This window comes from Pseudonaja textilis, chromosome 1 (genome assembly GCF_049901715.1).
Source record: "Pseudonaja textilis isolate UNSWEBS1 chromosome 1, rPseTex1.2, whole genome shotgun sequence".
Taxonomy (NCBI): Eukaryota; Metazoa; Chordata; class Lepidosauria; order Squamata; family Elapidae; genus Pseudonaja; species Pseudonaja textilis.
The window spans coordinates 232,155,132-232,175,764 of NC_141990.1; the positions used below are offsets into that span (position 1 = coordinate 232,155,132).

Below are 20,633 nucleotides of genomic sequence, written 5' to 3' on the forward strand. Positions count from 1 at the left end.
CAACCAGGGAGCACAACGCTATGCCACCCATGTCCTCATTGCTCCTTTGCCTGACACCCCTTCCCTCTGCCAGGGGCGATGCAGGTGGCATAGCCTTGGTTGACTCCCACACACCCCCAGGCAGCCACGAGCCTCAGCAGCTACAGAGAATCCAAGCAGCGGACAAGATGTGGGCTGGCGGGGAGCTGAGTGGCAACTGCTCTGCCCTGGCTGGCTCACTTTTCCCTCTGCCACCAGCCACGGGAGGAAGGTAAGTTTGCAGGCAGTCAGGAAAGCCCAAACTGCTGCCTAGCCCAGAGCTGCCAGAGGGGTGGGCAAGGCCTCCTTCCTCCCATGGTTGGTGGCAGAGGGAAAGGTGAGCCAGCCAGGGTGGGCTGGCTCAGCTTTCCTGCAGCTCACCTCTCCCGCAGCTGGTGGGGTGGGAGAGGCTGCAGCTCATGCCTTGTTTCACTTGAAGTTCCCAGCCCTTTCCCCAAAAGAGGGAGGGGAGGAAGTCCTGCCTGCAGCCCCTTTGTTGGACCCAGAAGCCTTGCCTGCTGGCTTTTCCGGGCAACACAGGACCAGGTGTGAACGGACAATCACACCTGGTCCCTGGGACTCTGGCTGGAAGACTGGCCAGGAAGAACCCTCATCAAGTTGGAAGTGTTTGTTTGTTTCAGGTGGCTCTCCTTGCTTTAGAAGGAGAGAGGGAAGGAGGAAGGAGAGAGGGAAGGAGGAAGGGAAGGGAGAGAGAGAGAGAGAGAGAGAGAGGGAAAGAGAGAGGGAATGAGAGAGAGATAGAAAAGAAAGAGAAAGGGAAAGAGAGAGAGAAAAGAGAGAAAGAGGGAAAGAGAGGGAGAGAAAGAGAGAAAAGAGAAAGAGGGAGAGAGAAAGAAAAAGAGTGAGGGAAAGAGAGAGAGAAAGAAAGAAAGAAAGGAAGAGAAAGGGAGAGAAAGGGAGAGAAAGGAAGAAAAGGGATAGACAAAGAAAGGGGGGATTGAAGGAGGGGACAGAAAGAAAGAAAAAAGAAAGAAAGAAAGGGAGGGAGGAGAAAGTGAATGAAATATATGGATGGCTAGATAGAAGGAGGGAGGGAGGGAGAGAGAAAAAAAGGAGAGGAAAGAAGGACACAAACTTTGGCTTCAGAAGACTCTTTGAAATAGCATAGCAATCTAGGGCTAGAGAGGTCATCTTCTAGTCCAACCCCCTGCTCCAGCAGGATTAGAAGGGTGTGTGTGTGCATGGCTGTCAAAACTCCAAAAACAGGTCAAGTAGCTCTGGGGAGGTCAGTCATAAATTAGAACACTAGCTAAGCAACCGGCCATTAAGCGAGGATCACTTGTATTTGGTTTGCCATTCACATGGCCACCTGACCACACCCATCCAGTCACATGATCACCAAGCCACATCCAGCTGGTCATGTGACCACAAAACCATGTCCACCCGGTCATGTGACCACCAAGCCACATCCAGACAGCAAGCCACATCCACCCAGTCACATGACCACCAAGTCACACCCACAAATTAAGCTACACCCACAGAATCGGTTGTTAAAATATTGAATCCCACCCCTGGTTGGTTTATAATCTGATGTGCCCGAAGTTGCCAAGGGGGAGATGGCTAAATTGGAGTCAGGACCTCCATAAATACTTTTGGGTGAGTTGGAGAACTCAGGCGCCTTCTGCTGTATCATCCTTGTCCAGGAGCTCAAACCATGCCAAAAAGGATGCCTCAGAGAAGTGCTTGAAGGTTGGCCTTTTCACAATCTACATTTTTTTCAGACAAGGGAATGAAGTTTATGATGGATGAGCTGGAGGCTTATTCAGTCACCCCCAACCTTTTCTGGAGCAAGTGACTTTCTTGATGACTGCTTGCAGTCTTAGCAAACATGCAAGCAAACGTGTAATGATCATTAGAAATATGGGGTGTACATTTTACATATTCAACTTAAGGGATAGATAAGCAAACGTTCTTTATAAAACCACAGTTGAATTTATGAAGAAATTTTAGAGGAAACCCCCCAAACTTTAACCTTAGACTGTCTACTATTGACCTCACCCCTTTCCTAAGAGGCCTGTGGGGGGCGTGTATAAGCGCACCAATCGTGCCTACCATCCCTGTCCTATTGTTATTTTTCTTATACATATCCATCTCATGTATTCATAACTGTGTTTATAATTATACCTGTTATCTTGTAAGCAATTGATAAATCAAATAAATAAAAATAAATAAAATAAAAAATTGGGTCTTAGTGGTGCAGAAGATGGACATATGGTAGACAAATGCCTTGGGTTTTAGTCCCACCTTCCTCCCTTGCAGGGCACCAAGAATATTTAACCCTTATATATTATAATTATTTATTTTCTAAATAAATGTAGGGATATTTGGCCTGGTTTCAGAAGGGCTGTATGCTGGGAGGAAAAGTTTGTAGCCTCCAACACTTCTTAGAATCACCTCAATCCTTTTGTTTCTTCTCATTTTATCTTTTGTATAGGAAATTTCCCTGACATTCTTTCTCTCTGATAAACACTTCAAATGTTCTGTGATTATGTCTGGAATTTCCCTCATTTGTTTTTCAGGCTATAACTTTGCTAAGGCATTGAGCCTGTACTCTGACCTGGCATTCCAAAGAAAATTTTAAATTGTTTTTAAACTAAGAATGCCGGCTCTGCTTCTACTGTTGACACTGGAATGGTGATTAGAGCCCTTAGCAATGTCAGTGTTACTCCAAAGTTGACTTCCCAGAAGAAAACTCTGAAATGCAGGTATATCCTTGCAAGTACAGGTATATCTTATCTGCTACGTGATAGGGAAAACACTGCCTTTAATCTAACTTTCTGCAAAAATGGGCTCTCACACGGTCAGTAAAATGCTCACCATGACAACAAACTTCATTGCTTGCAAAAATCAGGAAAAACTGTTTAGAAATCAGTCCTCCTGCATGAAAGGGGTCCAAATAGCTTGTATTACAGGACACAAAAGAGAAGAGGTATGAAAGGTTCAACTTGTAAGTAAGCAATTAATTCTGAATTGTTCTTGAGAGGCCTATAAGCATGGAGGCATTCTTCAAGTCAAAATCCATTGCTAAGCTGATGGATGCCACAGAGTCAAGTAGTTCTCTAAAAGCTCCTGGATTCCAAAAGAACTATATAAAGCCAATTACATTAGAAAAGATATAAGTATTATTTTTTGATTGTACTTTCTTACATGCATATGATAGCCTTTATCCATTTTCTGTGCGATGTTAATTCTGTCCAATGTTGATACAGCTGAATACATTTTGTTTTTCCTCCTTTCAGTCGTGTCCCATTTGGAGGCTGCCTGAACCCTGTAGTTGTTCAAAACATTTTTCAGAAGTGGTTTGCCATTGCCTCCTTCCAAGGGCTGAGAAAAAGTAACTGGCCCAAAGTCACCCAGCTGTCTTTGGGCTTAAGGCAGGATTAGAACTCACAGTCTTCTAGTTTTTAGCCTGATGCCTTAACCACTACACCAAACTGGCTCTCAGATGTATACTGTCAGGACTCCAACAAATCCAGCCCCATTCAAATCATAAGTCTCTAGCCGCATCTCAGAGAAAAGAAAATTGATTTATTAGAAGTGGACATGTTGGTGTTGGCTGGATGCAGCCGATACTAAATTACATCATTCATGTCCCCCTTGAACCTAATCTTCCCCCCACCCCCTGGATGTGTATTCTCCAATGGGACACATCCATCCCCAAGAGTCATCAATCATGCTCTCCAGTAATCTCCAGGAGTATCTTTTTAGTTGACATACACATATCTCCCATCTAAATCTTTCAGATCTCATGCTTCCTGACTCCCACCTGCCATTTTATTTCTAAAAAGCAAAAAAAAAAAGAGAAATAGAACAAAGCATCATTTGTGGCATTTCCACATAGCCAGCACTTCCTCTTGTACTATATTGTACTGTATCGAACATTTCAATGATTCTTTTTCTCTGGTGCTTGTAGGTGGATGGAACTTCAGCACAGGCATTTCTGATGCTGTATTCTTGACTTGCTACTTCTCTGATCGAGTGAAACTTGAGAAGAGTTTTTCGAAGTCCTTCTACAGTGGTTGTTGTGTGCTGTTTGAAATAACATAAAGGACACATCATTCCATCTGTGAGTGCATTGCTGCAGTCCCAGCAACTATTCTTCCACCCCTGGGGCTGTCATTCTCCTCTTTGACCTTTCCTTTCAGTTCTAGAAGCTGTCATCCCATTTCCAAGAAAGGCTTCGTGCTATATCAGTGACAGCTGGAGTTCACCCCTGTACCATGGCCATGTGCTTAATGTGGTCCATTCCTTTGCCTCTTGTGAGCCCTCAAGGAAAGGAGGGGTCCTCCTCTTCTCAGCAGCCAGCAAGCAAAGAAATAACTCTTTGAGGCAGCATGTGTCGCTTTCGCTCCCTGGCTGGAGACAGCAATTGTTCCTCCTGTTCTTTATTTTATTTCTACTGCACCTATATCCCTATTGTCCTAATCATGGGAATGGACGTTCTTCATCTCCCAGTATTTTCATATTTTATTGGGCTTGTCAATAATTCCTTTTAATCCACTCCTTCTCTAGACTCTAAATTAAAGTAAAAAAAGAAAAGAAAACCCTGCATAAACTGCTAGATCTATGCAGTGAAAATACTAACCTTGATTAGATCTCTCCAATGCTGCTTGCAAATAAGATATATGATGAAAAGGATACACGCTGTTTCCAATCTTCATTTTGAGATGAGAAGGACTGACAAGTGTCCTTTGTGTAATTTACACAGGAGTACCATTAACTGTATTTACATATTATTATTAAGTAGGAATTTGAAGATTTGAAGTAACTTTGAGAGCGAGAGAAAGATTTAAGTCAACTGCTTGCTGATGATTCAAATGCTTCCGAGTCTGAGTAGCTTTGTGGAAACTGTCCACAAATATATCCCAGATTTCCCATGAAATATTTGTTTTAATCGATTCAACAGGAAAAAAAAAGAGAAAAGTAAAGTATAATTTTACAGCAAGTTCTTACACAGAGGGAGGGAGGGAGGGAGGGAGAGAGAGGGGGGGAGGGAGGGAGAGAGAGAAACAAGTATAAAAATACTTATAATCTGGTTCCTTTTGCTAGACAAGCTATATTTCCCCAGTTGGGTCTTCACTATTACTTTAAAGCTACATTTTTAGTTGGTTTTTCTCTGATGGAGAAAATATTCAGAAGATTGCAGAGGTTTGTGACTTTGGTTTGTTATATATTTTCCACTTTATACCAATATGATTAATTGAAATAAAGTCTGATTTAAGGCTCTATGAATTTTCCCTGCAATATTTGACCCACCGGCAATGAGAAAGCTTTGACATAAATAATACAATTGTTTTTCTACTTAGAATAACAAAATGTACTAAGCTTTTACTCTAAAACATTCTGTATGACTTAGGGATGCTAGGGAGACAGTTAGTAGCCAAATATCTTACTGATATTTAGAATCCAACTCAGCAGAGTTTTGCCATTAGCTGGATTCAATACCAATATAATACATCAGCTATTCTGGAAGGGAAGTGCAATGACACATTTATACAATATTGTTTATTCCTATGTCCTTTTGAGGAATTTGAATCAACAGCATATGTCCTTGCTTGTTGTCCCCATTCCTTAAATTGATGTACTGTGTAGATTTATTTGCAGCAAATCAGACAGAAACCAGAAACAAACCAGATATAGCCAAACAGGGACTGATTTTATTTCTTCCTCCAGGGATGAATAACTAGAGAATAGTTACATTTTGCTTCATTCCCCACTATTCATTGCAAAATAATTCAGTTTTCCCTGTTTGTAATCCTCATGGTTCTTGTATCATTTTAATAATTTACAATATTAAGTAACACTCAGTTAATAGCATCCTAGAATTATCGCTTAAGTAACTGTCAGTTTTAATCACTGCTGAGTTAAAATTTAAATGTTTTATTGGCTTTGGTTTTAGTGATTGGTAAGATTTAATGAAGTTAATTCTGGGTTTGGGGTATTTTAGATTTTTAGAATGTCCCCTTTTTATTTTTGTACAAAATTTTATAATTTTAAGTTCAGATTTTGTTAAAATTATATACAGATATGGTTACTGATTTTAATAGTAAAGTTAATCTAACTTTACTTTGTTGAAAATTATATAGGAATTTTAACAAATGGGTGGTCTTTGTTGATATTTTTGGTTTAGAGAAACAAATTCAGAATGGCAAAAAAGCGTGTTTGCTTTTTGGTTTACACCAAGACATTCTTCAATTAAATAAATAATAGTTACTAATTGATACACTAATAATAAATGCAAAGAAAAATTCCTATACAAATGGATTCAGAACAATACGAACATATCCTGAAATGCTAAGTATCGAGTTCATGCAGGTAATTTTTGACTTATCATCATTTGTTTAATGACTATTTGAAGTTATGACAGCGTTGTAAAAAGTGACTGAGTTGTAAAAAATGGCTTATAATGAATCCGATCTCCATTGTGGTTGTAAGTTGAGGACTATCTGAAAAAATTGTGCTTTTGACATAATGCTAAAGTTAGTAGTAGACTGATGGCTGGTCTCACATTTATGATATTTGCAGCGTCTCTGTGGTCATACAATCAAAATTCAGGTGCTTGGCAACTGGGATGTATTTACAAAAATCATAGCATCCTGGAGTGATGTGAATGCCATTTCAGATCTTCCTAGAGGGCTTTTTGACAGAGTCAATGGGGAAAGGTGGATGCAGCTGGATAACCACATGATTTGCTTAACAGTTGAGATGATTCAACTAATGACAATGGCAAAAAGGTCATAAAATTGGGTGTGATTCACTTAATGACTGCATTGCTTAGCAATAGAAGATACAATATGATTTTGAAGACTTAATCATGATGAAATGTTGTTTTCTACTGATGGTTAAAGACAAATAGGCTATTGATAAATTTTGATTAGGGCAAGGATTAATTTCTACCCACCTTTCTGAGAATTCTAAATCTGTCCATGATGTCATGTGTATTTTCTCATGTGAGATTATTTTTAAGGACTCTTATAGGAAGTAGGTAGGTTTGGAACAATGCTTCTTGCCAAAGAATACTAGTATCTCTCATCTCCTGGCTTCATTTGAGGGTATAATTCAAAATATTTATTTGAATCTAGGAAGGGAGAGATAATTTATATAGCTGAGCATTTGAAAATACAGTAGTAGGGATTCAATTTGAGAAGAATAGGAAGGTAGGAAAATACACCAGATAATTGTTCACAGTTGTGCACAGTTGTAAAGGGAAAAAAGGGTATTTTGCATTTGTGCATACAGTTCAGTTGATGTTTTGTAGGTTGCCCGGAGTAAACTTGTTTTGGAAGGAGAGTCCACCAAAATTGTAAATAAAAATAAATAATGCAGAGGAGACAATGAATAAGATTAGAAATAAAACAATCTGCTGGTGCCAGTTCTGGATTTGTTTACAGAAATTCTATTAGTAAAACAGGAATCAGAACAGAAGATGCAGATGGTCTTGAGAAGGTGAGCAGATGGAGGAAATACTCCAGATTGTCTTGGTGTTCTTCTGACTAGAAAAACAACTGTCACCAAGAGAATAACCATCTGTCTGTTGTTGTTGTTTTCTTTTCCTTTTTTCAAGAAACCAGGCGGCTGGTTCTGGAAAAGTAAGGGTAGAGTCACTGCTAAAGTTTTTGCCACTGAACTCTTATTTTCTGAATGCATAAATTTTGCCAAATCAACTTTTTAAAAAAATTTCCTTCTCTACCGTGGCCCATCTTGAGGATGGGCTATCATGGCATTTAAAAGTAAGACCAAGGTATTTGCACAATGAGAAACTGTTAACAGAATTTTGTCAAAAGTGTTTTTCAGGCTTTTTCCCTATGATGGAAAACTTGCACGGTAACTGTGTTTGGCTTACATCCCTTCATTTAATGATTCTTCAAAATTACAAGGTTGCTGAAAAAACTCCAGTTCTTGCACTTTTGACTGGTGCTCACACTTATGACTTTTGCAGCATCCCCATCATCATGACTGGAGTGTGGGTGCTCAGTAACCAGCACACATTTATAACCAATTGCATTGCCCTGCAATCACATAAGCACAATTTCTGACTACTTTTGCTGGTTTCAGGTAAAAATTGCCTATTCAGAAGAATGGGTTTGCACTTACAACCACAGTGTTTATTTAATGACCAGAGATTTACTTAATAACTAATGATTCACTTCATGACTGTTGTAAAAAGTAGTTATAAAATCAAGTCTGACTTAACTGAACACCACCATAGTGACTTATAATGAATGCGATCTCCATTATGGTTGTAAGTTGAGGATTGTCTGTTAAAAAATTGTGCTTTTGACATAATACTAAAGTTAGTAGTGCAGGTTGTTTTCAACCACAATTGAGCCTAAATTGAGTGCACAGAATGCTGTTACCTTCTCACCAAAGTGGTTAGCCAATAACTGGGCCTCTTTCATCTCATAGCATGTTTGTCAGCCTTTTTACAAAGCCCTTCTAAACCTGTTGCTATTGGGATGAAAATAATCACATTACTTCAGGAAGAGAATTATTAATTATCCCCTGTTAATTCAGCCACCTTTATCCTGGAGCTGTACTGGGGAGATTGAACTTTTCAGAATATTTTATATTTTGGGTGATTCAAAATGGCTTGTGCAATGCTAAAGGCTGCCATTTTACCTCTTACCAGAAGAGAAAAAAAATAGTATAGTTTTTAGGCCTTGAGACTACATGTAGCCTTGTGGGCCAAAGATTGCCTGCCCCATATGTAGATCTGTATCATTTATCAACAGTCTCAAGTAGAAAGAGATTTTCTCATTAGCTGTTTTTTTTTTTAAAAGGGAAAATGATTAGGAATTTAGTTTTGAACTTTTTTATGCATAGCTATCATAATCCTTTGATCAACATGGACAGATTTCCTGCAAAATTCTTTTAACTGGATTTGTAAACTATCCTGAAGGCTAGGCAACTGGATGTTAAGTGTTCCCCTCAGTTTTTGTCATGCCCCTTGTGGACACTGACTCTGAGGGAAAGGAGGAACAGCCGACAGGGAGTGGAAGTGTGGCTTCAGAGGTTGTGGAGGAGGCTGGGGAAGGACAGAGGTTGGCTGAGCAGTCAGAGGAGGACCCAGGCCCATCCTCTATCCATCCTAGGGCACGCAGGGAGGAGAGGATAAGGGAGAGACGTGGTCTCCTCGGGAGGAGAGGGCCTTGATCCTCTTCATGGGATGCAGGTGTGAGAACTGCATAAGACTTTGGACCTGCGTTCTGGCAAATGCCGGAGACAAAGCGTGTTTTATTTTGGTTTGAGGTTATCTTGGTTGGTGTCCTTCCAACAGATTGTGCCTTGTTATCTCCTTGAATTTGGTAAATACTTCTCCTGTTCCATTGTGGAAATTTCATCATTGTAGTTTGTTTGGTTTTTATTTCACCTCTCTCTGCTCATTAAATTCGGACTGTATTGCTTTCTTTTGAAGACTATTTTTGAGTATGTTTTATCTCCAACTGAGTATTATTGAACAGTAGGGCCAAGTTGGAGGCATTAAAGGACATTTATTTACGTTTTGGATTTTGTTAGGTTTGTGTTACACTCTGGGTCATCATAGTTTTGAGCTACATCAATCTATAGATTCTCTAGGCATGTCAGATTAAAGATGATGTCTTAAGTTTTACTGGCTGTGGATTTCACACCTTATATGAAGTTTCCATACTGTGGAGGGAATTAGGGACACTAGTGCTATCCTTATCAATAGTCAAGAACTACCATTAGAAGAGGATGGCTTTGTCATTTAAAGTGGTTTTCACATAAGAAAGCTCTTTAGAGGGGGGATAATAACACGAGACCCATCAGAGCTTTCAAAGATGACCATATGGATCAGGCTGCCTATAATCTCTCTCATTTCAGAATTCCATGAAATCATGCTTCTACTCTCCTTCACTGTTTCTTGCTCTACTTTGTTAATAGTGCTATAGGGTGTGAGTTATCTGTGCGTTTTCACTCAAGGTCAACCAGATTCCCATTATTGTTTTCTTGATTATTTCTATTTTTCCCCTCCTGCGTTTCTTGGTTATGAACCGATTACACTCTAAAATTCATAGTCTAAGCACAATTTCAAAGACAGGTGAGGGCAGTAACCATTCTATCACTGTTCCTCTGATGAAGTGTAAGATTGGTTTCCTCGAAGTGTTATGCTAAAATGGAGCTAGTTGGTTTTTGGCTCCATAAGATGCAAAAACCAAGCAGCTCAATTAATCATGCAAATTATAAAGGCATGATTGGCGAAATGCATGCATATTAGCATTGCATTGATTTGTCCGGTCTTTGAAGGTGTCAGCTTAAGATTCCCTTTAACGAGATCCTCATTTCCCTGCAGAATATGCAAAGTGGATTAAAAATCAGTAGTGTTGCAATTAATTCAATTGATCTCACTTCTAAGGAGCAGGCATGGGATTGGCTGTTTGCACACATGATACGTTTTTAAACATGCCTTTGAGTATTCCCTCCCTATTTGTGGTGAATTGCTTTGTTCAACACAAAGCATCTGAGGCTGCATTTAAGTCATCTCATTACATGATGAAGAAATGCAAAGAGCACCTCCTTGTCAGTTCCAAAGACAAAGGGAGCTATCCATCTTCACAATACCTCCCAAGTTCCATTGCAGCAAGATACCAGTGGCAAATAGTGTGGATTTGTATTCCACTGCTTGATTTAACTGGCAGCTTGTAGCCCAAATCATCCCCCTGATTCCTTCCCTCTAGTTCACCACAGAGAAATCCAATCATATGCTAAAATTCCCAAGCCTGCTCTGATCCCTAGCATTGCCTTCTTTAACAGTGAGTTTAACTGGCGAGAGCTCAAACAACAGAGCCAAGAGGGCCCATTGAGAAATAAGCGGAAGCTTGTTTTTCAAAGTGCTCTGGGGAACCTCAGAAGTTTGCAGATATTCCAAAAGTTTGCTTCAACTTTAGGGGAAATTCTTGGGGCAGTCCCTTTTTCCCAGTGCTCAGTGAAGATCGATCATACTTACTAGGTCTGTGCAATGCTTCAGATTCCACTTGGCAGGGATGCTTTGGAATGTCAGAAATTGTGTCTGAATTGGGCATATCCAGGTTCATGTAATTGTCTGAATGAGTTGGTTGAAAACCTAAACAGGATCATATCACGCTGTGGCAGGTCTGCTGTGTTCCTCCCTGTTGTTTATTTGTTCATATCTATCTTCGGGCACATTTCCCCAGATCAATTGGATTAATCTCTTTAGATCAGGGGTGTCAAACTCAAGGCCTGGGGGATAGATCTGGCTTACAGGTTGCTTAGATCTGGGCCATGGGGCCACCCTGGAAACAGCAAAGCACTGGCCTGCAGGGCCTCTGCCAGCAAAATCAGAGCTTGGAGGGCTGCACGTGATCGGGTCACCACAGGTGCCCCTGACACGAGTGACATCGACCCTGGCCATGTCCACCTGCCCACACTGAGGTCAAATACAACCCTGATGCAGCCCTCAATGAAATTTAGTTTGACACCGCTGCTTTATATAATAGTAATAGTAATTGTAGTCATCCTTGTAAGTAACATCTACCTTGAGTTGAGTTGGACTCCTTTGTGACTGTATAGATGTGTCCATTGATTTTTCTTGCTAACCATATGGACATTATTTGCTTTTTGTAGGATTAATACTTTAAAAAAATATTTCCAGACTAGCGTAGAGTCCTGGGATTTCTTGATGATATTTCATCCAAGCATTAACAGGTCTGATCTTTCTTACCTTTAGAAAACATCTATCCTCTTACAGATTTTATCTACTGGCAAATCTACATCCTTCTCAGAGTACTTTTTTTCTATCTACAGTATATGAGTTTTCAGAACATTATTTCAACAACTTTTATTAAAAAAGAATCTCAGTTTAACTTCTGTACCACATAGATCACCGTAGTGATATTTCTTGAGAAAATGTATTTGATTACATTGATTGTAGTTTCAGGCGCCCACTACGGTAGAATATTGCTTATATTTTCTGATTCCATTCTGATTTCCCAAAATGCACTTAGAACAATTTCATTTTTTACTGATTATGATCTCTCACATTTATTTCTTGTTGCCTGTGTTACTTATTACCTGAGATGTTCAAATGAATTATGTAAGTGTTTAGGAAATCAGAGAGGATGAAAGAGAGACAGAGATTTAGGAGATACCTAGTGAAAAAATCAGAAAAGAGGTGAACCAGTTTAAATGTGTAAACTGAGGAGTAGTTTGACCTGCTAGTGTTTTTTAAAAAAAACATCTTTTATGATGTGTAGATAGGTATATCCAGGGTGCAAACATCTATGAACAAATACATCTTAAACCTAAATAAATAGCATATAAGACTTGACAATACATTTTTAAAAATACATTTCCCCGTATCTACATACTTACTGCCCAGATCTTGTGAAATTTACTGGAGCCTTTCAGAAGCACAATAAGGAACATTTCAAATCTACGAGTTACTGGCTTGAGTCCTTAGGTGTGAGACAATGTGCTTTGTTTTATAATTGTTTACAAAAAGCTCAAGTTTAGATTATCTGGCTCTGAACAAAGCTTCTTTGGAGTTATTTCATTTGGAAAGAAAACTGGCACGATAGAGACAGAAAAACATGCATGGAATGGAAAAAGGCGAATAAAAAAAAGCTATTCACCTCTTTCCAAAATGCCTGAGTCGTTCTGTTTATCTACAAAAAAGCTTATATAATTTAAAAAGTTAAACCAAGGAAACCACACCCAAATCCAGAGCTTGCTTTTTTAAAAAAATGCAAGGAGCCAATTTAGAAGCAAGTGCTAGCAGCACTTATAAATCTCCCTCTTTATGTTTACTTAAAAATAAACTGGCAGGTCAGTTGCAAATTCTAGTGTGAAAAGGCTGAATTTGCCCCCCAATATATATATATATGAATGAAAAGAGTGGGAGGAAAATGTCAGGAAGCATTGTGGTACTTTATATGGTCTGTTATTTAGAGCTATGAAGAAATTGTTTTAAAAAAAACCCGACATATTTTTTTGAACTTTTCTTAAGCTATAGTTTTTGTTACAGTAAAGCAAACAAACTTGTATTTACAATTGATACAATCCATGTGAAATGCCAAAAATGTACATGTATTGTGCTGACCTGTTTCTGTTGCATTGTGGAGTTTTCAACTTGGCTACCTTTGATTGTGCTAGGCACATAGGAAGAAGCTGTTTTAACCTTGCTATATCAATGAATAGATAATATTTATTTACATATTTATTAAATTTAATGTAATTTAATTAATCAAATTTAATTTATATACTGCCTTTATTATTTGTATAAACAACTCAAGGCAGCGAATGTATCTAATACTCCTTCCTCCTCCTGGGAGATGAGTGGGGCTGAGAGATAATGACTAGTCCAGGGGTCTCCAAACTTGGCAACTTTAAGACTTGTTGTCTACAACTCCCAAAATTCTCCAGCCAGCTTAAGTCTTAAAGTCAGGTCACCTAGCTGGCTTTCATGGCTAAGGCTGAACTTGAACTCCCGGTTTGTAGCCTGATGCCTTAACCATGAGACAAATTGGCTCAATCAAGTCATTGACTGAATCCATATGCATAATAAGGCCCAACCCCAATTTTTTAACCATGTTTGTGGAGCCCATAGCAGTGGCCTGATTTGTGCCAAAATTGGTGGCTATTGTATGGATTACACCAAGCTTAAAAACATCTTATCTTACAAGTTTATCATGCAACACACTCTCTATGGAGCAATTCTTGAAGGCCACTTGGAAGACTCAGCTGGACCAGAATGCAACAGCATAGGCAATTATGTCCAAGTAACTCTACACTACTTCCCTGTGGGCTTCTGAGTGCAATTCAAGGTACCGGTTCAGGGGTGGGATGCAAGTATTTTTACTACCATTTCTGTGGGCATGGCTAGGTGGGTGTGACTAAGTGGGTGTGGCCATGTGACTGGGTGGGCGTGGCTTCTCTATTTTTGCAGCATCCAACCTGCGCTCCGCTTTTTTGCCTCCTGGGCCTCAGGGAATCCCAGGAGGCTTCCCTGAGGCCCAGGAGGCAAAAAACAGAGCATGGTGGGGCCATGCAGCACCCCCTCCTTGCATCCCTTTTTTTCCTCCTGTGCCTCTGGGAAGCCTCCTGGGCGAAGCAGTAAGACAGTGAGGGGGATGCCGGCACAGCCGATCATTGAAACAGTTGATCGTTGGGAGGAGAAAAAAAGAAATACCGGTTCGGCCAAATGGTAGCATTTTTTTACTACCGGTTCATATGAACCGGGCCAAACCATTGTGCCAGTTATCCCTTATACAAACTTTCATGGCATGATTATTTGAGAGAAACCTATCTAGTTTCTGTCCATCCTGTATGATTGGGCGAGGTTGGTATGTTCTAGATCCCATTGATTTGGCAGTATCACCAGATTGGTCCCAGGAAGAGTCTTCTCTGTTGCAGTGCCTGCCCCTATCTGACTTTCAGATGGGCCCCAAGAACTACTTCAAAGGAGTTCTTAAAACCTAGCTTTTCCAAGGGGTTTGGGCTATACTGGATGTGGGCACTTTGTATGTTATATGCTTCCTCTTAGAGCTTGTGGGTTTTTTTCTGGATGCCTATTTTTTGTTTTGTTTACCTTTTTCCATTTTTAAAGTACAGATAGTCCTCAACTTATGACCATAATAAAGCTTGACCATCACAATTGTAAGTCATGTTGGTTGTTCTGAACTTTTTTTTTTACAACAGTTGTAAAGTGGCTGCCATACTTATTAAGCAAAAGCTGCAGCTGTTAAGTTAACCCATGGTTTGCTATGGGGCAGTTTTCTGAAAACCAGAAATAAATGCTGAAAAATGTGACTGCAGAATGTTACATATGGCTGTAAATGTAGTTGTGTTGCTGAGTGCCCAAAGTTCGATCATGTGACTCTGAGAGGGCCTTGGTCAGGGCTGTCAAACTCACGGCCTGTGGGCTAGATGCCTCAAGTGCTGGCCATACCCATGCCCTGTTTAGCGAAGGGGAAAAAAGTCACAATATGTCATGTGACAATGCCGTGACGATGTGAGTTTGACACCCCTGGCCTTGACTGTTGGAATTTTGGAACAGGTAGTAAATAGTTCCAAGTTCGGTCTCTCATAATTTAAACAATTGCTAGGTGATTCGTTGTAAGTCAAGGACTACCAGAACTATTGCTGTCCAGAGTTTGAGAATAGTTGGGCAGTCTCATACAATTAATAACTAACCAACCAAATAATAAATTACATTTCATCTTACAATGATGCATGAACCCATCCATGATTACTGCATTTCATTCTGTGGGGACGTGTCAAAACAAGGAACTATGTTCTTCAGAGACACCTCCTACCTAACTAGGAGCACCTGTTTCAAAGACTAAAGTCAAGCTGCGCATAATGATTTCTGTTCTGTCCATGCAGAACATCTATCTGTTCGTTGATGCAACCATTGAGAGCAAGCTTATTTACTTCTAACACAGAGAAGAGAAAGAAAAAGTTGGGATACATGCTTTATGAACCATGAAGAGAAATGAAGTGGCTCACTGTCTTCCAGAACATCAAAAAAGACGAATTTATGTGAGGGGAAGTATCAGCTATATATAAAAAAGAGCATGATAGATAGCAAAGACGGGATGATATACTTGAGTGGACTTGGTGTTTATAACAGAAGTAAATCAGATTTTAACTTACAGGGGAGCACACTGTTATAGTTAATAGGGGATTACAAGAATATATCTTTGAATGGGGGCTGGTGTTCATAGATATCCAGGGTTGACATGAAAACAGATGCTATTCTTCTGCATCCCAGAGGTGCTTTTTCAAGAGGCAACTGGACTTTCTGTTGTTGTTTTTCCTTTGAAGACATTTCACTTCTCATCCAAGAAGCTTCTTCAGCTCTGACTGGATGCTGGGGAATGGAAGAAGGATTTATACTCCTTGCCGAAAGCTGGTTATTTGCATTCTTTTTAGAGAGTCGTTGGGGCCACCTGGAGGTTTATCTGTGGCCTATGGCAAATGAAGCAAACAAAATGATAAAAAGTTATGATTTGATGTAGTTACTTACCAAGCACATCTAAATTATATTAAAGTAATAAAAATACTTTACAATCCCCAAGGCTTGTCACAACTTTTGAGCATTCCTAATGTTTGGAAATTGAAAGTTGAAAAATTTGACATCCCCTATAAAATGCCTCACCAGCTGTTTTGCAAACTGGAAAGGAAGTAGATGCTTGAGTTCAGGGAGAAACTTAGCATAACGGGTAACCTAAAGGAGACTTCTCAATTTGGAAGATGATTGTGAGTGAAGAGAAGTTCTAACTATAGATGTGTATATCTTGGGAATCAACATTAAATTCTGATTTATTTATTTTTTGCATATACAGAGGATAAAATTTGGTTCCTTTCATTTTATTCTAACAATATAGTGAAAACTTGTTTTGATTAAGTAATGGTTGTGTGTGTGTGTGTGTGTGTGTGTGTGTGTGCATTTTCATAAAAATCTGTTAAACAAGAAATGTCACAATGGCAATTTATGTTATTTGTGTGATGATGTCATGCAAAGTGCATTGTTCACAATTTTACAATATCATGCTGTTTGCATCATTGCAATATTGTAAATTGCATAATCTGTGTAATGGCATCATTTAGGCAGCTAACGTAAATGGATGGAAATGCAGAAATGCAATTTGCCTCATTACACTATTATGTCAATGAAATAATTCACCAGAGAAATTTAGTCTGTTGAATAATGCAAAGCACCCAAGCTTTCCTGTGCTTTATTACATTAGGACCACTGCATAGAAAAGGCCTGTCGTTTTCTCTTGAAATCAATTGTGGTTCTAACAGGTTTGAATTCCATTCTGCCCTTTCAGGCTGGCAGAAGTGTGTGATAATCTAAGTGTGTCTGTCTTGCATAAAGATGTCTTCAATATGTCCTGTGCATTGATAACATACTGATCATTCCTCTAAAATTCATGGCAGATACTGAGCAATGCTGAACAACTTGAAATTATGTTTTTATGGTCATTTTGAAAGCACATTCTGTAACAGTAAATCACTGAAAGCATTTGTTTTCATTAGAGATGCGTGGGTAGTTTCTAACAAGAAACGATTAACCAAGCAATTGAGAAATATATTTGAAAGATGGCAGAATGTGAGCAATGCAAATTTGATAGCAGCAGTTGTCTTCTCTAAATTTAGAGATATTTTAGTGCAAAAAGGGAAATCGGTCTGATTTAGAACTGAAGGAGGAGAATGGATAATGTTGAAGAAAACTGGATGGAACTTTTAGTGTTAGTTCCCAGGAATTAGTCAAAAAGGAACTATTGACTCAGCTAGGAAAGAATTTGAATCTAAATGAAGCAAAACTTCTGAGCCTTCGATTATGCCCCCTTCCACATCAAGAGGATATTCAAAATATTCTTTACATTAGAATATTTTTTTTAAAAAAGAACTTCCTGTCAGGAAAGCGAAGTAGAGTTTAGCACATCTTTCCATTCTCATTTCTGCCTCGCCAGAATTAAACTGATGTTCTTTTGAATTCTATCAGTGTGATATCAAAGGTTCCTGAAACAGCATAGGAATGCCTTTGTTTAGTCATTTAATCCTTCAATATGATAATTTGTTTTACATCAGTACACTGATAATTAACCCCCCCCCCCACCATCTTAAGATATTTAATATTCAGAGTTAAGGTTTATATTTTAGTAATTAAACAGAGCATACCAAAAATAACATAGGTGTAGCCAACAGTAAAAGTTGTTTTTCTACCGGATGCATATTAGGCGAGATAGAATTATATACCGTGGTGGCATAGTGTTAGAATGCAGTACTTTTGGCTAACTCACTGCTCACTCCAGGAGTTTGATCCTGAATGGCTCAAGATTGACTCAGCCTTCCATCCTTCCGAGGTGGGTAAAATGAGGACCCAGATTGTTGGGAGCAATATGCTGACTCTGTAAACCGCTTAGAGAGGGCTGTAAAGCACTATGAAACGGTATATAAATCTAAGTGCTATTGCTATTGCTCTCACACCTTGAAATTGACATTAGGAAGTGTTGGATGTATGATTTGGGGTGGAACACTTCATATTTGGTGGGCTATTTCTGGCCCAGTTTTTGAGTGTTTGGACAGAGAGTTTTAAATCACCCATTATATCATCAGTTCTTCCCAATCCCAAATATTGGATCAATTATCCCACCAAGGAGAATTTTAAATGTACACCTCTGCAGAGCTTAAATCAGGGGTCTCCAAATTTGGCAACTTTAAGACTTGTGAACTTCAACTGTCAGAATTCCCCAGCCACCATGCTGAAGTGGCTCAGCATGGCTAGCTGACACCATAGTTTGCTAATGGCCTGTTCCTAACCTGATGTTACATCAATATAATAGAGCCCCATAGATTGTCCCTGATTATTTTCCATGCACAGTTGATGCCAGACATTTGGAATCAGATGAGAGACATGAACCACTCTTGGCTTTAGACCAGAGCTCTCCTAACTTGGCAACTTTAAGACTTGTGGACTTCAATTCCCAGAATTCTCCAGAATTCTGGGAGTTGAAGTCCACAAGTCTTAAAGTTGCCAAGTTTGGAGACCTCTGCTTTAGACTGTGTCAGTTGGGGCAGGGGTCCCCAACCGCTGGGCCCTGAACCGGTCCCGGTCCGTGGATCATTTTCTACTGGGCCGCTGGTTTGCTGGGCACCGCCATCTTGTTTCGATGAGAAAGTGCTTCTGGGTGAGCTTTTCCAGTTGGAAAGTGGCGTTTGGGTCCTGAAGGAATCCTCACGCCTTAGTTTCATGGGGGGCTTCGAACGAAGAGCCGTCCCGATGGCGGAGGAGATTAAGAAAGCACAAAAAAGGTACAAAGGAGGAGTTGAAGGTGGCAGGGAGAAGCGGGGGATGGCTGGCCGGCCGGTCACTCGGCTTGCCTTGCCTTGTCATGCGTGCTGATGCCGGTACCGGGCCGCGGATCATTTTGTGATGCTGGTACCGGGCCGTGGCACAAAAAAGGTTGGGGGCCACTGAGTTGGGGAATTGTGGGAGTTGAAGTCCACACATCTTAAAGTTGTCAAATCTGAAAAAAATACTGTTCCAGAGTCTTGATAGAGATTTTTCTCTATGATAGTTTTTGATGTATCAAAAGAAGCACTCAGTGCCTCAGTCCATTCCTTCTTGCTTTCAAAAGCGAGCAGTAATTTTGATTACATTACTTTCTTTCTGGAAAGATTTTCTAGAAATGTTTCCTACAAAGGTACTAATCTTGGCTTGAAGATAATTAAGTGATTGCCTACTTGACAAAAACCTTGAAATCAGCTTGAATTGCATATCTGTCCAAATCTTCTCAAATACGTGTTCAATAAGATAAGCTCATAACAAATGCCTGCAAAGTACTAATCATAAATACTCTCATAACATCAGATGCTCTCCAAACACGTCACACTTCTCCCTTGCCCTGAATTAAACTTTACTTTCAGTGTTATCTTGGAAAGCCAAATAACATTGAGAAAATCTCCTAGCTTAATTGGGAAATTAAAAAGAAATTTTGGAAGAAGGATCTCATATCGTTGCTATTTATACATATCGTTGTATTGCCAGGAGCTGAACTCAATTCATGAGTGACCTTAGCTTTATGACTTACTAAAGGACTAAAAACAACAGAATTATCAAAATTCATTTCAGTTGGTGGAAGTTGCTGTTCAACCTAACTGGGATTTTTTTCCACCTGATTTAAAGTTTCTTTCCTTATAACGGGACTAAAATGAGATCATCTCTTAAATGTTTATTTATTTAGCAAATTTATATGGCTGCCGATCTCATATAACACGACTCTGGGTCAGTGGTGGGATTCAAATTATTTTACTACTGGTTCTGTGGGCGTGGCTAGGGGGCATGGCCATGTGGCTGGGTGGGCATGGTTTTCTTTCTGCAGCCCCATCATTTTGGGGGTCTTCTGCGACCAGAAGGCTTCCCTGGTGCTCAGAAAGGCAGAAAACAGAGGATAGGTGGGCACACAGCACTCCCCTGCACTCCATTTTGGGCCATTCTGAGCCTAAGAGAAGCCTTCTGGGGGGTGTTTTTGCTCCCAGAAGACTTCCTTTGGGCTCAGGAAGTCAGAAAACGGAGGATAGGAGGGGCACACAGGACTCCCACACACTTTGTTTTGGGGCCTCCCTGGGGCACAGGAATGCAAAAAAATGGAGGGGAGTGGGGGGGCTGTACCCCCTCCATTTTTTCCTTTCCTGGGCCTCGGGGAAGTCTCCTGGACAAAGCAGTAAGTAAGCGAGGGGGATCACAACATAGCTGATTTTAGGAACAGCTGATTGTCAGGAGGGAAAAAAGAAATACCTTAAGGAGTGACTGGGCAGGTGAGCATCAGGCGGGTGAACCAGGTGAGTGAGCATCAGGCGAGTGGGGTACATGAGCAAGTGGCAGGTGGGCTGTTAGGAATGATAGTCATTCTAACAATTGGATTGGCAATATATAAACCAGGATAGTTATTTAATACTGTTGTATCTTTAAAAGAGTGCTGTAATTGTGATTGGCTGAGGTTCCTCCAATGGCCATAAGATGGAGCCATAAACCTGGTTTGTTCTCTTCTTGCATTTTCCTTTTGCCTTTTGCCTGAACATCGTTCTGCTTGGATTGCTGTGAG

General features: G+C 40.0%; 1 protein-coding gene across 8 annotated transcripts in view; it reads left to right on the plus strand.

Moving 5' to 3' along the window:
• TSPAN4 (tetraspanin 4) overlaps positions 1-20,633 on the plus strand; it is a 754,211-nt gene that overhangs the window by 125,535 nt on the left and 608,043 nt on the right. For 2 of the 8 annotated variants that reach the window (XM_087920963.1, XM_087920959.1), the window contains exon 2: positions 3,953-4,105. The exons of the other annotated variants lie outside the window; for them this stretch is intronic. The gene's annotated coding sequence lies outside the window, so the exon portion shown is untranslated. The remainder of the gene's footprint in view (positions 1-3,952; positions 4,106-20,633) is intronic. 8 annotated transcript variants of the gene reach the window in all.